Below are 21,789 nucleotides of genomic sequence, written 5' to 3'. Positions count from 1 at the left end.
TCTTGAAATGGTCGAGGCATAAAGATTCATATATTGTTAGGTTACATTCGGACACTGCACCCCCCTAGCCCAAACCGAATTGGACTAGGGTTTGGGGGCGCCCCCCCCCCCATTTCCTTCTCTTCTCTTCTTCCTTCCCCCCTTCTACTTGTGGGAATAGGAAAAGGGGGGCGAATCCTACTTGGAGTAGGACTCCCCCCTTGGGCACGCCACCACTTGGTCGGCCTCCTCTCCTCCCCTCCTTTATATACAGGGGAGGGGGCAACCCCATAGACACACAAGTTGATCTTTTAGCCATGTGTGGTGCCCCCCTCCATAGTTACACACCTCGGTCATATCGTTGTACTGCTTAGGCGAAGCCCTGCGTCGGTAACTTCATCATCACCGTCACCACACCGTCGTGCTGACGGAACTCTCCCTCGGCCTCAACTGGATCAAGAGTTCGAGGGACGTCACCGATCTGAACGTCTGCAGATCGCGAAGGTGCCGTACGTTCAGCACTTGGATCGGTTGGATCGCGAAGACGTTCGACTACATCAACCGCGTTACTAAGCGCTTCCACTTTCGGTCTACTAGGGTACGTAGACACACTCTCCCCTCTTGTTACTATGCATCTCCTAGATAGATCTTGCGTGATCGTAGGTAAATTTTTTGAAATACTGTGTTTCCCAACAGCTGATAGTCTGGACCTAATACCAAACAGACCTTGCAGTCAAACCTAGCATCTAAGACCTGAGGTCCCAACCAGGATGCCTACCGGGTATGGGGCACCCACCAGTCCGGCGCACTCCTCAACCAGGATGCCTGCCGTGTATGAGGCCGCCGCAGCCACCTGCCACCAATCCATCTTCAGTGATGTACTGCTGCATCTACCTTGCCCGGTCTAGCTACTGTCGATGCCACCATGACTCCAGACAACGCCACCATCCTGCGCTCGTCCATCATCACACGCCCAGCGGCGAGACCCCGCTGCTCCATGCCGCCGAGACCCGCCGACATCGACAAGAGAGAAGGCACGCCACACCACCTCATGCCTCTTCCATCTGGTGACGCTCCACAAACGATCCCCCAATAGGGAACACGACACCGCAACGCCGCCATCATCTGATCCGGTGATCTTAAGATTTCTCCCGGAGCGGCACGAGCAGGTTGACGATAGTTGTTTGACGATGCCTTCATCAAGGTAACGACGTAGACGCCGCCATCGCCCGCCATGACCGGAGTCGGCTCGGTTTTCACCGGCAACTATGTCTCCCCAACTCGCCGCCAGTGCTAATAGTGGGATCCAAGATCCGTCACTACCAGCCCGGCCAACCGCCTTCGGTGGAGAACGCAGCCACCACCACAATGCCCGGGCCAAGAGACCCGGACATCCTCGTGGCATGAAGATTACCCAGGGGGATCTCCTCTTTCCGTTGTCGAGACGAGGCGCAGCCGCAGTGGATCTCGATCTAAACCCCTCGGGCCCAGATCAGATTTCATCGCAGCCAAAGTCTCATCCACCAAACGGTCGCCGGAGATATCCTAGCCACCGCCAACCCATTGCGCACTGCCGTTGGAGGAGGAGAGAGATGGACGCCGCTGCCCCCACGCGTTACCGCTGGCCGAGGACTGCGTCGTCACCGCCGCCTCACCACAGGGGCTTCGCCCCGCAGCATCCTCAGTGACGGCGGCGGTAGTGGGAGGCGATGGCTGGGGAGGGCTGAGGGCCGTGTGGACGGGGACTCCTGGGGGCAGCGCGGCGCCGCCGCCTCGGGGGAGAGGTCGGGGGGCTTTTAAAATGGGAGAGATTTTCATTTCCCGGCCTCTGCATCAACTAAGGATGCAAACGACCATTTTAGTATGAGTACCAAGATAAACATGGTCCTCATAAAAAAATTGAATGAGTATCAAGATATTTCTTGATGAGTGGTTTCACCACACACCAAGCTTGATTCTCAATAAACGGGGGAAAACTCCTATGCATCACCTGTCAATTCTGGGAACTGGATTCGGGTCATTTTCTTTTTTTCGAAAAGGGGCGCTTTATTACTTAAATTTAAACATTACACCCGGCCTCTGCATTACTAAGATGCACAGAGCCAAAAGATGTCTCCTCACACAAATGAAAAATAAAAAGGCGAAATACAAAAACATGAAGAGTCTGTATAACGCCTAAAGCAGAGCGGGGTCAATCCTAAGATCATCCTGCCACCCATGCTAGGTAAAAGTATCCCTCACCGTAGCCTTCAATCGTGTACACACCTCCCTAAATATGTCTCAATTCTTCACGCATTGTAGAGAGGACCATAAACGAACAGTCCCGGTACATCTGTAGATAACCTGCTTCAGGGAAGTACTCGGGTCATTTTCTGGCTGCATTGTTTTACTTGCATTATTCATCGAGGTGTAGGCTCGATCAAGCTTCAAGGTGGTCATCGCCAGTGTCGGTAGTGTCTTCTCGACTCGTGACAACGGATGCAGAATTGATGCAACGAGAAGGGGAGTTTGTCATCATCCATAGCGAAAGTCTCAAAGTTTATGTGGATCAGGACACGAGCTCAGAGCTGTACGAATATGCCAGTTTTATGCATGATGCATGCTTTGCCCCTCCGACATATCACTTGATAGGTGGGGACTAGGAGTGGAGAATGAACTAGCCAAAACTAAACATCACAATATGTGCGCACCGTAAATACCAGGACAATGAGTAAATATCGGTACAACCCATGCTGGATCCAACATCATGAGATTCCAATACCGGTGCCTAGCCGCATCGATCGTATACCCTGCGGGAGGAGTCATAGAAAACAACCATCATGCTCCTTTCTTCCTCGCAGCAATAACCGTTTTTAGATCTTGTGGTTTATTTGTCTCGGTATTGAGAACCTGGAGATCAACAATAAATGCCTTATGAGCAAATGGCTTTTTAGGCTTTCAGTAGAGAACGATGGGATGTGGGCACAAATTTTACGAAACAAATATTTACAATCGAAAACTCTTGCACAAGTCAACGCGAGGCCGTCAGATTCGCATTTCTGAAAGGGGCTTATGAGAATTAAAGACTTATTCTTTCATAGAACCAAATTTGTTGTTGGCAATGGGATGTTAATACGATTTTGGGAGGATACACGGCTAGGGGAGACGCCATTAGCCATTCAATATCCAAGTCTGTATAATATTGTCTAACGTAAAGAAGATTATGTTGGCATGATATTACAATCAGTCCCTTTAAATATTCAGTTTAGGCAATCTTTGGTTGGCGAGAGATGGAACTCATTGATACATTTGGTAGGGAGATTGATGGATGTTCAATTATCCGACCAACCTGATTCATTACATTGGAGGTTGACCAAGAATGGTTTGTTCACGGTCAAATCATTTTATATGGATCTAATCAATTCTGGCCCAATTCCGAGATCTATTCATATTTGGAAAGTTAAGGTCCCCTTATGCATTAAAATCTTTATGTGGTTTGTTCACAAGCAAGTGATTCTAACCAAAGACAAGTTGTTAAAGCGACATTGGGTAGGCAGCTCACGATGTTGTTTTTGTGATAATAATGAAACATTACAACATCCTTTCGTAGATTGTCCTTTGGCCAAATTATTGTGGCGAACAATTCATATAGCTTTCAATATTGTCCCTCCAGTTAACATTGAATCGTTGTTTGGGACGTGGTTAGCTGGTTGGAACGTACTACTGCAGCTCGTATTCGAATTGGAATATGTGCACTATTGTAGGCTATATGGAACTGCAGGAACGACATGATGTTTAATAGACAACAATTTGTAACCTTCTTGCAGGTCATCTTCAGAGCTACCGCATGGATCCGTACATGGTCCTTACTCACTCTTATGGAATCCAGGGAGCCGCTGATTACTGGGTGTGACCAATGGAAGACGGTAGCACAGGCTATATTCAACCGGTTTGGATGGCGGTCGTTTAACATGATAGGAGTCTAGGTCTCTAGTCCTGTATCTACCACCGGTTGTAATCTTCAGTTCCTGTTTTTCAATTGCTACTTCTGCGAGCTGTAATACTTTGAGTACTGTTTGTTTTGAGACTTTTAATAATATGACTGCATGCATCGTTCAAATGCAGAGGCCGGGGACATGCCTCCTTTTCCAAAAAAAATGGTCTGTTTGTGAGAGAAGAGATGATATACTGGTCATATATGCGGGGAGGGTGATTGCTTATCACGTCGTGCATAGCATATTTACTTGCGTCGGTTCCTGTTATCATAATAAACCACTCCCTCCGTCATCGCTCTCGCATCACGCGAATTTAACTCTGGCCAACTAATCCACGAGTGAGTCTAGTTTCAAGGAAGTTGGTTAATCTCCGTGACACATAAAACGCGCTTCTTTTGGTTAAACTGGTAGCCACCTAAACCTGAAACCATAAGCTGAATGCAGTGTCATGAGATTCCAACACCGAAGCCTAGCCGCGTCGAGCAGGAGGAGTCGCAAATAATAGCCATGATGTCACTTCCTTCCTTCCAGCTATAAGTTTTCTACCGATCTTGTGGTTTTTCCCTTTGTCTGCTTGTTGGCGTGGTACATCTTGGATGCAGAGTTTGGTACTTATGTACAGAGAGGATGATTGATTGGTTGAACTAGGAATACCATTGCTGAGCTCGCATGTGACAGGAGGAACATTGTCAATCCTGGCACTGCATCTGCACATCTGATTGTCCAATTCATGAAGCAACTCTTCCAAAGAACATATGTTACACGACGGCTACACTCCATACTGTAGCATTTTCTCATCAGTGGGGATTTCAGGATCAAGAAAATTGCGAGACTTCTATAGTTTTGTGAGTAGGGAAACAAGACAGGTGAAATGCTAACAAGCTGAAGTTCTTCACTGTTCTTTAGATCCAAAACTCCTAGAAACAAGAAATCTACTTCCCACGGATGAACTCCATCCCTTTTTAGTTTGTCAGGCACACACACGTATTTTGAGATCATAAATATGACCAGCAAAATATAGACTTATATGCAGTGCACAACACTATATACTCCCTCCATATTTGTATACAAGGCCACTTCCTAATTTTATGTCTAACTTTGACCATAATTTTACTAATGAAAAGTGAGTATATGCCACAAAAAATATGTCATTGGATGCACATTTCAAAGAACTATTCGATGATATATTTTTGAAGACATATAATATAACCCATATTTTGTTTACCAAAGTTATAAGTAAAAATTTGACAAAAAACACGAAGTTGCCTTGCCTACAGAAATGGAGAGAGTATTTCATAGGTGGACCTGATGACCTGGAAATATGTATGTGCCTTGTAAACTTAAAAGGAGTAATCAATATCGTTCTTGCTACCTCATTGCATTTTTCTAATTTGTAGGTGGTCGAATGAGGCTGGTCATGGTGGGAGTAACTTAGCAAGTTACATAGCGCATTTCAAGATAAATTTGCTTATGTGGCATATAGTTAATGAGGAGAGAAGTTTTTGGAGTAATATAATATGTTACTGTAACATAACGCAACCCAAAGCAAAATGAGTCTATAATGTAATAAATGCAATCATTTATGATACTACTTGTATGTTACTTTGCACTATGAAGGTAGTAACAAAGACTAGTGTCATATGCATGACACTAGTCTAAGTTACTCCCCACTATGACTAGCTTGATAGGCAGCATGCCCCTCGGACGGATCACCCGATTGGTGGGAATTAGGAGTGGGGAATGATTCTAAAGCAAGGTACATTATTCCACCTATTAAATTCCAGATCGTCATAATATGCTACTCCCTCCGTACACTAATCATAATGCACCACTCCCTTCCATCCATATTTGAATAACGCTCTCGTGTCTCGTGATTTAACCCTGGCCATCAAATTTTCATGAAATAACAGACACGTTTCATAAAAATCACACCATCAAACCCGTTTACAATACAAATTTAATGGTATATATAAGTCAGTCTTGCTAAAGCTTATCTTGACGTGTCCTAAGTATTGCACATCTAAATCATATAGAATCATTGATTTTACACGGACATTCGTGCGGGTATCTTATATTTTCTCTCATTTCCTTTATATGTTAGATTGAGTCACGTAAATGTGCAACTAGAGCATATATAGATGTGCCTATAGACTAAATAAATTTCCATAGCACATAACTAAGGTTCCCTTGCCTAACGGGTAGCCAGAACCTAAACCTCAACGCACGTGGACCACATGCGGACCATGACAACCATAGAGGGAGTAGTACATTACATGCCCTATCCAGCATTATGGGATTCCAAAACCGGCGACTAGCCACATCGACCGTATATCTACCAGTAGTTGCAGATTTCAACCTCATCAGATGATCCTTCCTTTGGTGTGCGTATGTGTGTTCATAAGGGTGAGTGTATGCGCGTGTATATGAGCACTTGTGTATGTACTGTGTTAAAAAAAAAATGATCCTTCCTTCCATGTAGCAATAAGTTTTGTGTCAAAAAAAAGTATGCTGCCAACCATGTGGTTTGTTTGTTCGCGAGAGCACAGATGATATGATAGTACGTCTTGAATGCGGAGGTTGGTGATTGGTGCCGGTTCTCGTTTGACAACCTTGAAACACATGGGCGCCTCACCGTACGATCCAATGCCCGATCCAGCATCATGAGAGGCTCCTTCCTTTCTCAGAGCAATAAGTACTAGAAGCATACACGCACTTTGCCATGCCGTTTTCTTTTTTATTTTTGTGTATGAAGCATATTTTCCTATAATTGTTATATTATATGTATTGTTCTTATAAATTATTATGTCAATAGCATGAAAAATATAATGAGAACTTTGTTATCTAAAGAGAAATAATGTTGGCTTTCTACCATTATCATTTTCATATTCGTATATTATTAGGGGTGACTACTATATTTCTTTCCACCCCCGACAAGTCTCATTCGATCGTATTAATATCTCATTACCTAGCGAATGAACTTTAGCTAGCTCACATTCGCACTATCCAGTTAAATCACATATATTTATCCGTGAACCACCAAAAGGAGAAAGGAGCAAGCATACAAAGAGATTGGTAGATTGATGGGTGAGCTAATATCTGGAACCATTCTAAGAAATTGAAAAGCAACGCAGGTCCTTACCATCGTCCTCACCGCGCCACAAGAACAGCAACGACACAACCAAATCAAATAACCCCGCCCCCAAACAAAATAGTGCCACCAAAACTGACCACAAAAGGAACTGCCACACACACACAAATGACCCGATCAACCGCACGAACGACACTCACATCGACCAAGCACTCAACCAAGCATTCCCCGTCGCCCGAAATCAAAAACCACTCCCCCCCCCCTCCCACACAAAACCTTACCCCCTAATCCCCCACAACCATACCCTATCACACAATTGAACATACCAATTAGAAAACCATGAAACAGAAACAAAGAAAAGCAAATCCAAACCTTCAGACGGAGCACAAGAAGGCGAGCAGACCGACGCAGGCTATCAGCTGAAAGTCGCGCCAAACCCACCCATCCACCGAGCAGACCGGAGGAGACCAACGCGGAAGACGGGGACCACGGGGGCATGTAGAGCCGCCTCCCAAGATGCCCCCAACTTAACCTGCTATATATTACAAAACATAAGTAAATGCTCACGGTGATGCACACCTTTAGATGCAAAATTATGTGATTTAAGATATTGTGGATTGACTATTAGATTACCTTCGTTGACATCGTGGCTGAAGGCTTAAAAGTTCATCCATGTCCTTGGTTTAGATTAGATCTACCAACATCAGAAATGCTTTCTAAATTCTACACTCAAGTGAAACATTCGAATATTCGAAGGGCGAATAATACTGAAGACATTCGAAGGGTGAATAAATGAAGACACTCAACTGAAGGAACATCATTGTTTGCTTCACTAAACAACATTCATAAGAAATCATTCTAAGCAATTCTTCCTCCAACGATACTCCACAAACCGTTTTAATTTTGCAAATATGATTCAGATCCTAAAAAGAAAAATCAAAAGAAAAGCATACAGTAGCTGATAAGTAGGAAGAACTATAAGTACCTCTTTCCCCAGCCCGCTCACAAGCACAGTACAAATCAAATACATTGGCTGACATGCATGGGTGCTGAGAGTTGAAACACAGGGTTTAGGGTTTTGCATGGGTGGTTGACATCAAGCCTCACGTCTTAAAATATAGATGATCACAATTACAATTATATACGTATACAAATACGTGTACAAGGACAATATACTAGACCCTACTTTACATGCCCCCTCAATCTGAACTACATACAAGATTCAGATTGGTTCTAAAGCAGTCTAGCATCTGTCTAGTAGCGGGTTTAGTAAATACATCCGCTAACTGATCATCTGTAGAAATAAACCTGACTTCCAGTTCACAAGCAGCTACTCGTTCTCTCACAAAATGGAAATCAATCTCAATGTGTTTAGTCCGAGCATGAAACACTGGATTCGCCGTCAGGTAAGTTGCCCCTAAGTTATCACACCACAATATAGGAGTGCGCTGCCGTGGGACTCCAAGTTCTGTGAGAACTGAGTCTATCCAAATGGCTTCAGTCGTGCCATTGGCCAATGCCTTATACTCTACCTCGGTGCTTGACCTCGAGACTGTGGGTTGCTTCTTCGAGCTCCAAGATACAAGATTGGTCCAACAAATATAGCAAAACCACCAATAGAGCGCCTATCATCAACACAGCCTGCCCAGTCTGCATCGGTGAATATACTCACTCCAGTAAATCTGGACTTACAAATCCGTAGTCCCATGTCTAGCGTACCTTTGACATATCTCAGAATATGCTTGACTGCTTCCCAATGATCCTCCGTTGGCTGAGACAGAAAATGACACACTTTGTTCACTGCGAAGGAGATATCAGGACGAGTGAGTGTCAAATACTGAAGTGCTCCAACCACACTGTGATACCGAAAGGAGTCATATCTACCCAGTAGTGCACCGGTATGACGTGAGAGACTCTCGGATGTAGCAAGCAGAGTGGAAGTGGCCTTGCAGTTCTCCATGTTGACGCGATGAAGAAGGTCCAAAGCATATTTTTTCTGCGTCAAGGTCATGCCCCCTAAATGAAAGGACGCTTACTCGAGGCGACCCAAATCTTTGATGGGAAAGCTAGCAGACAACGACTGCACAAGACGATCCACCATGATGGGGGTAGAGCCAGCGATCACAATATCATCAACGTACACCAGCATGTATATCTGTATAGCACCCTGAGAGAAGATGAACAGAGATGCATCTGATCGGGAGGCAACAAAACTGAGTTGCGAAAGGCGCTAACTCAAACGAGCATACCAGGCATGGGGCGACTGCTTGAGACCATAAATAGACCGCTGAAGTTTGCAAACATGAGAGGGATACGTGGCATCCTCCGAACCCGGGTGGGTGCTGCATATACACATCTTCGGCCAAGAACCCATGTAAAAAGGCATTGCTCACATCAATCTGTCGGAGGCTCCAACCACGAGACACAACAATAGACAGAACCAAGCGAACTATGGCAGGCTTCACCACCGGGCTAAATGTATCTCCATAGTCAATCACATGATGTTGAGTGAAACCATGAGCAACAAGACGAGCTTTGTGCTTATCAAAAGACCCATCCGGACGATGCTTGGTTTTGAAAATCCACTTGTAGCTCACAATATTACCACCAGGTGGCCGAGGCACCAACACCCAGGTGTTAGTGTGACGGAGAGCAGCAAACTCCTCGGACATGGCGGCACGCCAGGCAGGTTCACCTAGAGCATCACGATGGGAAACTGGCGCGGCGAAGAAGGCACGGCGGCGAGAGTCATACCGAACCGTGCCATTAGTGCAAGACTTCTCCTTGCGTGTATGATCACGATGGTGTGTAACCATAGCATGTGTCGGAGCTGCATGGCCGGTAGGGGAAGACGGCGGCGACGAGGGCTCGGCCGAGGGTGTCGCGGCTGAGGAGACCTCAGCAAGAGGCGACACGGGCCAAGAGACAATGGTGGGCTGGACCTGCCCAGGCGAAGGTGGCGGCCCGGGCGACGCACCGGGCGAGGGTGGCGACCCAGCCGCGCCGAGTGAGGGTGGCGACCTAGTCGCATCCGCGGTCGCGCCATCTGGTGAGGTAGCCGTGCCTGCCTCGGGCGGCGGGACATGCACGTCCTGAGCATGCACGTCAGGCTCATCAGGAGGCGGCGGAGCAGCAACATGTACCTGAGGGGAACTCAAAGCAATAGCACTTGTAGAGGACAAGTTAGGTGACAAATAGGACAAGTCATATTTACGCACATGGACATCCGGAACCGGTTCATCAGAGGGAAAAGTGAGGGCATGTTCAAGAGACGTGGGATCAACCGAGACGCCGGGTTGGGAGTAAGGAAACACAGTCTCGTTAAAAACAACATCACGAGAGATGTATATCCGACCGGAGGTACGGTCAAGACACTTATAGCCTTTATCCAAAGGACTATAGCCAAGGAAGACACACATCTTGGAACGGAACTCAAGCTTGTGAGCATTGTACTTGCGGAGACTAGGCCAGCAAGCACACCCAAAAATCCGAAGGGAGGAGTAGTTGGGTTGAACATGAAACAGACGGAACAGAGGTGTGTCCTTGTTGAGAACCGGAGTGGGCATACGATTGATGAGGTAACATGCTGTAAGAAAAGCCTCATCCCAAAACCGAAGTGGAAGAGAGGAGTGCGCAAGCAAGGCAAGGCCAGTCTCGACCAAATGTCGGTGTTTGCGCTCGACAATACCATTCTGCTGAGAGGTATGTGGACATGACACTCGGTGAGAGATGCCCGTGCGTTGAAAGTAGCGATGGAGTTTGTGGTATTCACCACCCCAGTAGGATTGAACGGCCTTGATTTTATAATCCAGAAGGCGGTCGACATGAGCCTGAAAGTTGTAGAAAACTTGGTCAAGATCAGACTTGTGTTTAAGCAAATAGATCCAGGTGAAGCGCGTGTAGTCATCAATAAAACTAACATAATACTTGTACCCTCCCGACGAAGCAAGAGCGGGACCCCAAACATCTGAATGTATTAATTCAAGAGGTACAGTAGTGATATGAAATGAAGTAGAATAAGGTAGTTGATGATTCTTAGCACACTGACAGGAATCACAAACTAACGATGAATTATTTGAACTAGAACACAGAAGTTCATGACTCCGAACAATGGAAGTGACCATATTATTTGTAGGAACTGGGGCCATGAAGCCGATGACTGCCGCAAGCGCTATGATGAGGATCACAACTTCCGCTCCGCCAACTCGGCCTCCACCAACACCGTCGACTTTCCTTGGGTGCTGGATACTAGGGCTACTGATCACTTGACTAATGATCTTAAGCGCCTCTAGGTTCACGAGCGCTATGGCGGCAAGGATTAGGTTCAGGTGGCCAATGGTGCAGGTTTGTCTATCTCACACATTGGTCATTCGCGTTTACCCGGTTCATCTCTCAAACTGCGCAACATCCTTCATGTTCCACACATCAGCCAGCATCTTCTCTCTATTTATCGTCTTCTTTGTGATAATGACGTGTTTGTTGAATTTCATCGTCGTTTTTTCCTTGTTAAGGACAAAGAAACCACGCTCCTCATCCTTCACGGTAGAAGTTACGTGGGGGGAGGTCTATGCCCCCTAATGAAAGGACGCTCTGATACCAAGTTGAAACATAGAGTTTAGGGTTTTACGTGGGTGGTTGACATCCAGCCTCACGTCTTAATATATAGATAATTATAATTACAATTACATACGTATACAAATACGTGTACAAGAACAATATAGTAGACCCTACTTTACACTGAGAAGTGAAAAAATAAAGTACATCTAAATCTAGTGCACTCAATTTGAGTTGACAAAGATCGCTCATCTCCTTCTGATTGTGAGGGAGTGGCTGATTGTGGTGGCTGGTCGTAGATCGTCAGTGGTCTGGCAGGAGGTGCGATCGATTGGCAAGGGCTGCAAGACGAAAGGAGCAGGGGTATGGTAAATAGGAAAATCTGGAGGGAAGTCCTCCCAAACGACGATGTACACGGAGGTAGCGACACTGCACGGCCTGAGTAGCCGGCGTCTCCATTGCCTGAGCATGCAGCTCCACCGGTCTTCGGAAAGCCGGAGGGTGGAAGAGTGAGGCGCCGCCGCTGGGCCGGCAAGAGAAGAAGGCGCTGACATGATGAGCATAGAGCTAGGAGAAACCAGAAGGCTAGGGGTAGGGGCAGGGCCTCGGAAGCAGAGCGGGCCGACGACATGCAATATTCAACTCGACAACCGGACAGACACCAGCGCCGGCGTGCGGTGCCAAACCCTCGAACAACCAGAAACATGGGGAACAGCTCAGCGGAACCTTTGACCCCCTTTGCGGCCGCCTATACCCCAAATACCGCCTAACTGTGCAAGGTCGCACAACTCCAGTCATGAACGATTGAGACACGCTACTTTTACCGAGCCGAACACTATTTTTTTTTCCTGCCGCACGGAACCAACAGGGAAAAGAAGCGAACTTGAAACTTGCAGCTTCTCACGTTGCAGCATTTTTTGGGAGCTTAGTAACTGGATAGATTCTTAAGATCGCGTTTAATTTTCTCTTGTCAGCTTGTTTGCGTGATAGTACATCTTGGATGCAGAGCTTGGTACTTATATACAGAGAGGATGATTGATTGGTTGAACCAGGAACGTGGCACTTCATCTGTGTGACAGGAAAGGCACTGCATCTGCGTGCCTGCTCAGGGTTCAGAGGCCGCTCTGCATTATGCTGGTTCATGATCTCTGCAAAAAGTGCCCAAACTTGTTTCTACGCAGCTAAACTAATTTGTCTTGCGATGATCTTGGGAACGACCGTCCCAAGTTAAAACTTTTCAGGATGAAACCATCTTCGTAGGTCAGGATCAAGAAAGCAGCAGCGAAATCTATAGACATAAGACAAATAATTGGTTTTTCACTGTGCTTCGACAGAGGAACGACTTCCAGAAACAGCAAATATTCTCTCCACAGACGAATAGAGAGGAAATTTTGGCTAAAGAAAAGCATAGACGAAATTTGTGTCTCCTACTGTGCTCTGCACGCAAAATCAATGAACAAACAGAATTATCCGTGACACGCAACTAGGTAAACAAACAGAATTTTATCTTATATGCCTCAATATAATTTTAGATGTAATATACTACATGTAAGTTATTTTTAGTAGCCTTCATAAATGATTGACTGATTAAAAAATTCTAAAATTCAATGCCAAGAATTGCACTTAATTGCTTAAATAAGTGGCTAGTGTCTGCCAAGTGGCTAGTGGACCCGAATTGTTTCCAAATTTTACATGTTACTTTAGTAGTGTGTGCCAAGTGTATACATTTTCTGAAAATTAAAATGAAAGTACCACCATGTTTGTGCTTGATTCTCGGCCACCTTGTGTCTGGGACTCTTTTTCTTTCCTTACATAAGGCTTAAACATTGGCTAAAGACCACTAATAAGATTTATCAACCCATTACTGGTGAATATTTGATTTACCTGTAGTTAAAATTTGAATTATATCCATTAATGTCTAAAAATGCATTTAATGACTTAAATATAGCAAACAGGCCTTAGAAAATGTCAAAAATTGACGTGATACATTTAATGGCATGTGTTGAGTGTGAAAAACATTTCAAGGCCAAATGATGAACCAGTGGTCACTTCATCTCCAAACCTGACATATGCCCTGTCAAACCTAGTTTGTTCCTCGGAGATGGTCCGGTTTCTAAGCAGTCTACATGACAACTTTTGTGAAAGATTCTCAATTTTTTAGCACAGCCACTAAGGATCATATCGTGACACTATGCCAAGTTCAGTGATTTTCGAGCTTTGTTTGAATTTCTGAGAATTAAAATGATAATAACCAACATGTTGGTGCCCGAGCCTCGACCACGTGGCGTCTTGGACTCATTTTCTTTCCTTACATGAGTCCTAAACATAGACTAAAGACTAACAATAATATTTTTCAAGCCGTTTATGATGATTATTTCATGTACCCGTAGTTTAAATTTGAATTATGTCCATTAAGGGTCAGTTTTGTTGGCACCATGGGCATCTTGTGCCTATGCACAAAATTCCCTGAAACATGTATGTCGTCCATATGGTTAGTGCCGTGAACAATCGAACAAGTGCCTGGCTGGGGCGATTCCTATTTGGCGCTTCACGCGCCCGTTACTGTGCATTTTGCAAACGGGTGCCTGAAGCCCTCCAAGCGATTGGCGTTTCAAGGAAGTTGGTTAATCTCCGCAGCACATAACACACGCTTCTGTTGGTTAAACTGATAGCCACCTAAACCTCAAATCATGCTCAATGCAGCGTCATGAGTTTCCAACACCAATGCCTAGCCACGTCGACCATATATCATGCAGGAGGAGTCGCAAATAACAACCATCAGGTCACTTCCTTCCTTCCAGCTACAAGTATTCTACAGATCCTAAGCTTTTTCCTTTGTCTGGTTGTTGGTTCAACTAAGAACATATGTTACATGACGACTACACTCTTTAGCATTTCATCATCAGTCAGGATTTCAGGATCAAGAAAGCGCGAGCCTTCTATCTTTTTGTGATTAGGTAAACAAGACATGTGAGATTCTAACAAGTTGAAGTTTTTCAGTATTCTTTAGAAAAACTCCTAGAAGTAACAAATCTACTTCCCACGGATGAACTCCATTCCCTTTCGGTTTGCCACGCACACCCGTATTTCGAGATCATCAATATGACCAGTGAGTGTAAAACTCTATATGTTTCATGCGTGGACAGATGACCTGGGAAATACGTTTGTGCCTTGTAAACTGAAAAGGAGGAGTATTCAATATAGTTCTTTTTATCGCATTGCATATTGCTAATTCATAGATGGTCGAATGAGGAGCAACATGCCCCTCCCGCAGATCACCCGAACAGTAGGAATTAGGAGTAGGGAATGATTGTCAAGGGACGTACAATATTCCACCTATTAAATTCTCGATCATCATAATACTAGACCTCAAAACACATGGACCACGTGTGGACCAGGACGACCACATTCCATGCCCTGTCCAGCATCACGAGATTCCAAAACCGGCGACTAGCCACATCAACTGTATATTCTACACCAGGAGTTGCAGATTACAACCTCATCAGAGGATCCTTCATTCCATGTAGCAATAAGTATTCTAACAATCATGTGGTTTGTTTCTATGTTCGTGAGGGCATAGGTGATAGGATAGCACTTTTTTTATATAAAGGGCACTTTTATTAATTCAAAATCAAGCATCAAGAATCTACAAAGTATGATGAGCGGTGTCTGGCCTCTACATATTTAGGATGCATACAGCCAAATAACAATGGTCTGATGCGCAGTTTGGTGATTGGTATTGGATTTTATTTTGCCAACTCTGGAACGCGTGGGCGCCGCACCGTACATTCCAATGCCCAGTCTAGCATCATGAGAGGCTCCTTCCTTCCTCGGAGCAATAAGTATTCTAAAGATTGCGTTGAATTTTCTCTTGGATGCGGAGTTTGGTACTTATGTACAGAGAGGATGATTGATTGGTTGAACCAGGAACATGACACTGTATCTGCGTGACAGGAAAAGCCTCGTCAGTTCTGGCACTCCATCTGCATGCTTCCCCAGAGTTTAGAGGCCACTATTTTTCGATAAAGCGTATTTTTATTAACTCATAATGTAGCATTAAGTGGATATAGAATATAATGACTGACACCCGGCCTCTGCATAGCTAAGATGCACATAGCCTTAAACGAAGAATCTAGCAAAGTATAATTAGAAAATGACAAGTTGGCAACAGTAAAGCCATATGAATCCAAAACTATATGCCAATGTCGACGGAGGAGGTGGACCGATCCGGAGATTATATTACTACCCATGTTGGGTAAAAACCTCCCTGAATAGGAGAAGAGGTTTTGCCATTAAAAACACAATCATTTCTACATAGCCAAAGCAACCATATATAATAAGGCAGACGGTCCCACTCGTATTAGCGTACTAAAAGTATTTGGTATTCCATCAAGCCATTGATCATATAATTGGCAACACTTGTTGGCGGATACAAATTGGACGCTATTTGGATGACTGACCATATAGAACGCGCGAACTTGCATTGAAAGAAGAAGTGTTTAATTGTCTTATCATGAGTACAAAGGCTACACTTCTTACTTCCTTGCCAGTTGCATCGAGCGAGATTGTCTTTTGTTAGCACAACTTCTCTCCGAAGATACCAGATGAAAATCTTAATTTTTTTAGTGGCATCTTTGATTTCTAGATTAGTTTATTATTATCCACTGGAACCTCTGAGTGCGAGAGTGCATGGTACATAGAGTCAACTATGCAGGATCTAGATGTAGTGAGATTCCAGCGAAACACATCCCTCCCTTGTGTCAAGTTCATTGAATCCAAACGGGATAGAAAATGTTGCCATGACGCAAGGCGGAGGCCAATCAATTCCCTCCTAAATGACACATTCGGCGGGGAGGAAGTGAGCACGTGCACAAGAATACCATCCTTTTCGCGTACAATTTGGTACAAGGCTAGTTACTGTTCCTAAATAGTGGTGTTTCCTAGCCACCTATCCTCCCAGAAACGTATCTCGGAGCCATCCTTTATGGCGAATGATCCAAAGCGGAATAGATATTTCTTTACCGCCATCAAACCGGACCAAAAATGTAGAGGCCACTATACATTATGCTTGCTCAGGATCTCTGCAAAACATGCCCAAACTTGTTTCTACGCAGCAAGACTGATGCATCTTGCAATGATCTTGGAAACGACCGTCCCTTGTTAAAACGTTTCAGGATGAAACCATCATCATCGGTCAGGGTCAAGAAATTTGCAAGGAAATCTGTAGAAATGGGACAGATAATCGTTTTTTCAATGTGCTTCGACAGAGGAACACTAGTAAAAAAATAGGGCTTTGGTCACAGCTCAATATACACATTAGTCCCGGTTGCATTACAAACCGGGACTAATGTGAGCATTAGTCCCAGTTTGAGCGGCTAGGGCGTCGGGAAGACATTAGTCGCGGTTTAAATGAGACATTTAGTCCTGGTTCAAATGGTACCTTTAGTCCCGGTTTGAGACTCAAATCAGGACTAAAGATTATCTTCTCCCCACAGATGAATACAGCGAAACTTTTGGCTAAAGAAAAGCATAGAATAATTTTGTGTCTCCTACTATGTTGTGCACGCAAAATTGATGAACAAACAGAATTATCCGTGACACGCAACTAGGTAAGCAAACATAAATTTATCTTATATGCCTCAATATAATTTTAGATGTAATATACTACATACAAGTTATTTTTAGTAGCCTTCATAAATTTTGAATTGATTAATTATTTTCTAAAATTTAAATGCCAAGAAATGCACTTAATTGCTTAAATAGAGTGAACGGACCGGTTTTTTTTTCAAATTTTACATGTTACCTTTGAAGGAAATATACCCTAGAGGCAATAATAAAGTCGTTATTTATATTTCCTTATATCATGATAAATGTTTATTATTCATGCTAGAATTGTATTAACTGGAAACTTAGTACATGTGTGAATACATAGCCAAACAAAGTGTTCCTAGTATGCCTCTACTTGACTAGCTCGTTAATCAAAGATGGTTAAGTTTCCTAACCATAGACATGTGTTGTCATTTGATGAACGGGATCACATCATTAGAGAATGATGTGATGGACAAGACCGATCCGTTAGCTTAGCATAATGATCGTTTAGTTTTATTGCTATTGCTTTCTTCATGACTTATACATGTTCCTCTAACTATGAGATTATGCAACTCCCGAATACCGGAGAAACACCTCGTGTGCTATCAAGCGTCACAATGTAACTGGGTGATTATAAAGATGCTCTACAGGTGTCTCCGATGGTGTTTGTTGAGTTGGCATAGATCGAGACTATGATTTGTCACTCCATGTATCGGAGAGGTGTCTTTGGGCCCTCTCGGTAATGCACATCACTATGAGCCTTGCAAGTAATGTGACTAATAATTTAGTTACGGGATGATGCATTATGGAACGAGTAAAGAGACTTGCCAGTAACGAGATTGAACTAGGTATGATGATACCAACGATCGAATCTCGGGCAAGTAACATACCGATGACAAAGGGAATGACATATGTTGTTATGCGGTTTGACCGATAATGATCTTTGTAGAATATGTAGGAACCAACGTGAGCATCCATGTTCCACTATTGGTTATTGACCAGAGATGTGTCTTGGTCATGTCTACATAGTTCTCAAACCTGTAGGGTCCGCATGCTTAACGTTCGATGATGATTTGTATTACGAGTTAAGTGTTTTTGATGACTGAAGTTTGTTCGCAGTCCCGGATGAGATCACGGACATGATGAGGAGTGTCGAAATGGTTGAGACATAAAGAATGATATATTGGACGATGTTATTTGGACACCAGATGAGTCCCGAGAGGTACCGGATAACTATCGGAGTGCCGGAGGGTTATCGGAACCCCCCTGGGGATAATGGGCCTTCATGGGCCTTAGTGGAGAGAGAGGAGGGTCACAAGGGGCTGGCCGTGCCCCCCCCCCCTTGCAGTCCGAATTGGACTAGGGGAAGGGGGCGGCGCCCCCCTTTCCCTTTCCCTCTCCCTCTCCCTTCCTTCTTCCCCCTTCCACCAAGTGGAATCCTACTAGGACTTGGAGCCCTAGTAGTACACCTCTCTCTTGGCGCGCCCTACAGGGGCCGGCCGGCCTCCCCCTCTCCTCCTTTATATACGGGGGCAGGGGCATCCTAGAACACACAAGATCAATTGTCTTAGCCGTGTGCGATGCCCCCCTCCACAGTTTACCACCTCAGTCATATTGTCGTAGTGCTTAGGCAAAGCCGTGCGCAGATCACATCATCAACACTGTCACCATGCCGTCGTGCTGACGGAACTCTCCCTCGGCCTCAACTGGATCAAGAGCTCGAGGGACGTCATCGTGCTGAACGCCTGCTGAACACGAAGGTGCCGTACATTTGGTGCTTGGATCGGTTGGATCGTGAAGACGTTCGACTACATTAACTGTGTTACTAAACGCTTCCGCTTTCGGTCTATGAGGGTACGTGGACACACTCTCCCGTCTCGTTGCTATGCATCTCCTAAATAGATCTTGTGTGACCGTAGGAAATTTTTTGAAATACTGCGTAACCCAACAACCTTAGTGGTGTGTGTCAAGTATATACTTTTTTAGGGCACCCCTCCCTCTCAAAACCTAGCTTCTTGCTCAGATATGGTCTGGTTTCTAATAGTCTACACGACAGCTTTTGTGAAACATTCTCAAAATCAAGCCACATCCTCTATGTGTTATATAATCATACCATGTCAAGTTTCGTGATTTTTGAGGTTTATTTGAATTTCTGAAAACTAAAATGGCAGTACCACCATGTTTGTGCTCGATTCTCGACCACCTAGTGTTTAGGAATCTTTTCTTTCCTTACACAAGGCTTAAACATTGGCTAAAGACTGCTAATAAGATTTATCAAGACTTGTAATTCAAACTTGAATTATATCCATTAAATGCCTAGGAATGCATTTAACGACTTAAATATTGCAAACGGACCTTAGAAAATGCCAAAATTTGACATGATACATTTAATAGCGCGTGTTGAGAGTGGAAAACATTTCAAGGCCAAATGATGAACCGATGGTCAATTCGCCTCCAAACTTGACATATGCCCTCTCAAAACCTGTTTCTTCCTCGGAGATGGTCCGCACTCTTCATGAAACTTCTGTGAAAGATTCTCAAATTTTTAGCATAGTCTTTAGGGATCATATCATGATACTATGGCAAGTTCCATGATTTCCGAGCTTCGTTTGAATTCCTGAGAATTAAAATGGCAATACCAACATGTTGGTGCTCGAGCCTCGACCACCTAAACATAGAGTAAAGACTAACAATAATTTTGTTCATGCCATTTATGATCATTATTTCATGTACCCACAGTTTTAATTTGAATTATATTCATTAAGGGTCAGTTTGGTTGGCACCTTGGCGTTCTCGTGCCTGGCCACAGACTTCGTTGAAATCTATCTGTCGTCTGTTTGGTTAGCGCCTTGAAAAAGCAAACAAGTGCCTGGTTGGAGCAAGCCTGCAACCGTTGTTAGCTTGGGCCAACCGTGGCATTGTCATTAGCTTGGGCCAGGCCATCTATTTTGGACACTTGGTGCATCGAATTCCCTAACGGATGCTCATTGCGTCGAACAATTGTTGTTTCACACAGGTAGATCGAGCAATCGATCGGCTTGTGTTGGCCTGTTTAATAATTTCAGTGATCCTGCTTTTGGGAATCTTCTAGAGGTTTACGGCCAGGTTTTTCCCGGATTTGGCAACCTTCTACAAGGCTGCTGAACCAGTTTTCCTTCTTTTTTTTTTTTCCCTTTTTGCGTTTATTTTTATCTTTTTTCTTGTTTCTTTTTTTCTCCTTTTTCGTTTTTCTGTTTATTTTTCATTGTTTTTTCTTTTTTATGTTTGCTTGTTTTCTTTTTCTCTCCTTTTTACTCTATTTAATTCTGTTTCTCATCTTCATTTTCCTTTTTTCTTTATGTTTCTTTTTCTTTTTTCTTTTTGTTTTCTATTTCCTATTTTTCCTGTTTATTTTCTTCCAAAAATTCCCATTATTGTTCAGAATTTAAAAAGAAAAATCTCATTTCCAAAATTTGTTCACAATTTTTAAAAAATGCCCGTGTTCCAAAACATGTTCTTTTTTTCAAAAACAAATTACAATTTCAAAACAAGGTTGTGTTTCAAAAAATGTTCAAGAATTTCAAAAGACATTCTTGGTTTCGCAACTTTTTTTCTAATTTTTTTACAAATGCATTTCATGAAGTTAAGGAATTTCAAAAAAAATCTCATTTTCATAATTGTTCGTGTTTTAAAAAATATATTCATAATCTTACTTTTCGTGTTTTAAAAAACTGTTCATGTTTTAAAAAATATTCATGAATTACAAAAAATGTTCTCTTTCTCAAAATCTGTTCACAATTTTTTTTAATGTTCACTCTTCAAAAAATGTTTGTGGTCTCAACATTTTGTTCACAATTTATAAAAAAAATTCCATGTTTCAAATTTTGTTCGCATTTCCAAAAGATTATACAACTATGAATTTTGTTCGCATTTAAAAAAATATATTCATATTCTTACTTTTTGTACATAATTTAAAAAATGTTCTTGTTTCTAATATTTGTTCCAAAATTAACAATTGTTCGTGATCCCGGAAAATATTTGGGAATTTTAAACAAATGTCCGCATTTTTTGTAATTCGTTTAGTTTTTCAGAAAATGTTCAAGTTTTTATTAAATGTTTGCGTTTTATAAAACAGTTTGGGATTTGCAAAAAAAATCCTGATTAAAAATAACAGAATTACAAAAATGGTTCACTTTAAAAAAATGGAATATCAATTTTTTTTGCGTCATTTCAACACTGTTCAGAATATGGTTTTGTGCCTTAAGTCTAGCTAATAGCTCGTGATTAGGCGCCTACGCTGTGGGAGGTCTCGGGAGCGAATCCTGCATGTCTCAAATGATTTTTTTGTCGCGCGATAAAAAACAACAGGCAGCACATCGGTGGGCCGGCCCATGTTGTGGACTGCTTGAGCGAAGCCTCGCCATTCTACCGCAGAATGCGGCAGATAGGATGTCCATTGATGCATGCCTATCTATAAATTAATACAAAAATAGTTGGCTGGGCTGATGGGCTCCACACTAGTAGAGATTCTTAGCTCCTAGGTGAAAACGATGCGCTCCGGGATGACGACGACGATCTCGGGTGTTGCTTCCCTTTTCTCGGTGTTATTGTGGGTCCAATCATGGT

The sequence above is a fragment of the Triticum urartu genome, chromosome 3 (genome assembly GCF_003073215.2).
Source record: "Triticum urartu cultivar G1812 chromosome 3, Tu2.1, whole genome shotgun sequence".
NCBI lineage: Eukaryota > Viridiplantae > Streptophyta > Magnoliopsida > Poales > Poaceae > Triticum > Triticum urartu.
The sequence above is the reverse complement of the archived record's forward strand: the minus strand, read 5'-3'. Positions refer to the sequence as shown.